The sequence below is a fragment of the Mus pahari genome, chromosome 14, assembly GCF_900095145.1.
Source record: "Mus pahari chromosome 14, PAHARI_EIJ_v1.1, whole genome shotgun sequence".
NCBI lineage: Eukaryota > Metazoa > Chordata > Mammalia > Rodentia > Muridae > Mus > Mus pahari.
The window spans coordinates 42,520,545-42,524,823 of record NC_034603.1 but is presented as its reverse complement, the minus strand read 5'-3'; the positions used below and the strand labels follow the sequence as shown (position 1 = coordinate 42,524,823).

The 4,279-nt window shown below is 41.9% G+C and overlaps 1 protein-coding gene and 1 non-coding gene across 3 annotated transcripts in view; both read right to left on the bottom strand.

Annotated features, from left to right (window-relative positions):
• Mettl16 (methyltransferase like 16) overlaps positions 1-4,279 on the bottom strand; it is a 54,730-nt gene that overhangs the window by 42,925 nt on the left and 7,526 nt on the right. The window lies entirely within an intron of this gene.
• Positions 3,386-3,526, bottom strand: LOC115065430. The gene has a single exon (XR_003845221.1). It is a non-coding gene; the product is annotated as a small nucleolar RNA SNORA48 (small nucleolar RNA).

The following is a 4,279-nucleotide window of genomic DNA, read 5'->3' as shown; positions in this document are numbered from 1 at the left end:
AAAGAAAAAGAAAAAGAAAAAAAGAAATTAAAGGAACCTAGTAACCTAGAAGCTCCTTCCAAAGCAAAGTTTAAAAACATTTTCTCAAGAGCACAGACAGTAACTTAATTATTGCCTTACAACTTCTCAATGATACTCTGCAGCCCAGCTGTGAAAACCCAGACTTACAAATCTAGGGAATTTACCAGGAATAGCTTTCGAAATAACAATTCAGGTAAAGAAACCTTAACTAATTAAATGACACAAGGTCTTTATACCTGTGGACAGAAACAAACTTAGTTCATGGCTGAGCAGGCAGTAAGGGACCATGCTCTAATATAGCACTATGCCAGATGGCTACCACTCTTGCAGGTTCACCAGAAACCTAGAGTTCAAGCACCAGGCATCCTCCTCTCTGCCTCTCAAGCACGAGGACTACAGGAATACACCAGTGCACCAGGCTTTCACAATGCTACTAGGGGAAGAAACTAAGGTCATCATGTTTGTGTAGCAAGCACTTTATTGACTGGCCTAGCTTCTCAATCCCAACTTTTTTCCACACATGCCATATGACCATTATACTATCTAGGACTGATGACTTTCTGTAATTTTTCCCATTAAGAGGTCTAAACAGTGTATTTAAAATTTTCCATTTTCTAACAGGCACAGTGGCGCATACCTTTAATCTCATCAACTGGGAAGGCAGAGGGGGGCAGGTCTCTTTTGAGTTTGAGGCCAACCTGATCCATAGTAAGGTACAGGCCAGACAAAGCTACATAGTGAGACCCTGCCTGTTGCAAAGGGGAAAAAAAAAAAAGTAGAAGTAAAAATATTATGTACAAAACCCTGGGTTAAACTCCTAGGACTACATTAAATTGGGCATGGTGGTGATTCCCCCTAATCTCAGCACTTGAGAGAAGGCAGGAGGATCAGAATTCCATGAAATCCTGTCTCAAAAATATCACACACACATCCACCATCACCACCACCAACAACAACAACACCACTATTAAAGAGAAAGAAACCATGAAATTGCGAGAGAACAAGAGGTGCATGGGAGAGGAAAGAGAGAAATGATGACATTTTTATATAATTTCAAAAATTAAATTATTCAAAAGTGCCCCCTGTCTCTCTGACCTTCCCCTGCAGTACAAATATGCAGGGTTAGGTATGTATAGTTCCGCAGTACAGCATTCACAGAGTGTGCACAGGAACACTGGGTTTGACCCTCAACTGCACAAAATCTACTATCAGGCATGGAGGGATATACCTGCTTTCTCAACAATTATGAGTCAGAGACAGATCTTTGCAAGGTCAAGGCCATCCAGAACTTTACAGTGAATGTGAAGCAGGGAGAGGTACAGAGCAAGACTGCCTCCAACAGCAATCCTACACACACACACACACACACACACACACACACACACACACACACACACACACTTTCTCATTCTAATAAACGAAAGCACAGAACCCATCACCAAAACCACTGTCTATGAAGCAGAGAGAAGACTTGTGAAGGGAATAAATGGAAACTATGAAAGCTGTTTCTAAGACTCCATTAACAAAACTGAGTGTTCCTTTTTTAGTTCTAAGAAAAGGCAGACATTAGTCCAAGTGTTGGAAATATTTTGTAGGGCAAAGTCTAGTCACACAACTTCACTGCTTAAATATCTAGGTCACGTTAGCACCCTGGGACACTGCAAATCCTGAGCACAGGCAAGATCTTTTTTATTCTCATCTCCAAGATCACAGGGAGGCCTAGGAACTAAAATTAGCTCTCACGTGAAAATTAGCATTTATTCATCCCACCAGTCTTTCTTCTTTCTATAACACATGCAGCTTCACAAAACAGCCTATTGTCAACCGGCTCCTGGCTTCCCCAGAATGATTCCTACCTGGCTACAAATGAGTACTTTATTTGTTATCATCTCTAGAGATGAGTTTGAAAATATGCATTTCCACTCTACAAGGAAGACCTAACAATAATTCTAATTCTGAAGAAGCTGAGCTCAAATGTGTCAATGAACACCAAAGCTGTCAGCCCTGCTGTCACACTGTTCTCCAGCACTGGATCATCCACGAGAGGCTAGAAACACTGGTAACCAGCTACAACCCACCTTCACTGTCGGTCTTTGGTTGAAAAACAAAAATTTGTTTTTAATCTCACACTATGTTCAAGATCAACTAACAGAGCTCACACAAACAGCAGGCTGTTGCTATGGAGTTGGGTGCTATGAAAAACAAAACCTAAAATTAAATTGCAGTAGTCTGATATAATTATAACAAAGCAGTAAGGAATATAGGGAAGAGCAGAGGCAAGCATCCCATTGTCACTAGTGGCCACCTCAGCCCTATACCTACACATAGCAGACCCCTTCTACACAGGCCATACTGACAGCCTATGCATGAAGCATATAATAAATTTTCTTTTTTCTGTACAAACAGTCCAGCAAGATAGCTCAGCAGGTAAAAGCATCTGTCACACAAGCCTGATGACCTAGTTCAATTTCACACAACCAGTGATGGGGGAAAGAACTGATTCTCACTTGCTGTCCTCTGGAGGGGCTGGAGACGGCTCAGTAGCTAAGAGCACTCACTGGCTGCTCTTCCAAGCACCTGGGTTTGAGTCCCAGCACCCACATGGCAGTTCACAACTGTCTGAAACTCCAGTTCCAGGAGATCTGAGCCCTCTTCTGTCCTCCAGTGGCACCAGAACACATGTGGTATAGAGACATACACACAGGTATAAACATAAAAAATAAAATTAAACAAAACTTTACAAAGTTAGTAGACATTTAAAAAGCAAGCCTGTTTCCAGTGTATGCATCCATCCTCGTGCCTTTAAAAAAGTGTGTCCTTAGCCCGGCGATGGTGGTGCACGCCTTTAATCCCAGCACTTAGGAGGCAGAGGCAGGCGGATTTCTGAGTTCGAGGCCAGCCTGGTGTCTACAAAGTGAGTTCCAGGACAGCCAGGGCTGTACAGAGAAACCCTGTCTTGAAAAAAAAAAAAAAAAAAGTGTGTCCTTGCCACCGCATCCCCTGCAAACACTCTCACATCACACACATATACACACTAATAACAATTAAAACGGTAAGTAAATATATCAGATAACCGAAAGCAAATATGCCCATTTTTAGAGAAAACAGTCTCCCTGACTGCCCTATCCTCAGCTCCCCCTTCACCAGAGATAGAGTAAAAGCTGGCCACACAAGCCTGATCCAATCCCTGGATGTCACAGAGGACCAACTCCTCAAAGTTCTGTGACCTACACATATGCACCGTGTCGCACAAACATACACACTCATATACAACAATAAACTTAAGAAAAAACATTAACAACAGCCATGCCTTCTTTTTACACGCATATTTGCTTTCCTCTGTGAAAGTTTTTTTTTTTAATTTTTATGTGCCCCAGGCATGAAAAGCTTTGGCCACCAAGCCAGGCATCAAGCTAGGAAGAATGAAGGAATGCTGTCTGTTCTGCCGCTGGCTGATAAGAGCAACACCACCAACAAGGTGTCTCTTTGCCCACTGCCAGGGAGGACATTCTTTGTATCTATTGTAAAATAGACACCTGTTAAAAATAGACACTTTGAAGGGCTGGCAAGATGGCTCAGTGCATAAAGCCAGGTGCTGCCAAGCCTAACAATTTGAGTTGAACCCCAGAACCCACGTGCTAAAAAACTCCCACTAGTTCCTGTCTGATCTACACACATCCCATGGCACCTGACTACACTCAAGTACAGGCACACACAAAAGATGACTAAAGATAATAAATACAGGGCTGGAGAGGTGTCTCAGTGGTTAAAAGCACTGACTGCTCTTTTAGAGGTCCTGAGTTCGATTCCTAGCAACCACATGGTGGCTCACAACTATCTGTAATAGACATCCACCCTCTTCTGGTGTGTCTGAAGACAGCTATAGTGTACTCATATACATAAAATAAATCTTTTAAAAAAAGATAATAAATACGCTTAGTTTACAAAAATTTTTTTGTTTTGTGTGTATGGGTGTTTTTCTGCAGGCATGACTGCACCACATGTATACAGTGCCCTCAGTCACCAAAAAGGGATATTAGATCATCTGAAATTACAGTTAGACTGTTGTAAGCCACCAAGTGAGTGATGGGAACCAAATCCAAGTCCTCTGTAAGAACAGAAAAAGTGCTCTTAACCACTGAAGCAATCTCTCCAGTCCCATAATTTTTTTTAAAGATTTATTTATTTATTATATGTAAGTACACTGTAGCTGTCTTCAGACACTCCAGAAGAGGGCGTCAGATCTTGTTACGGATGG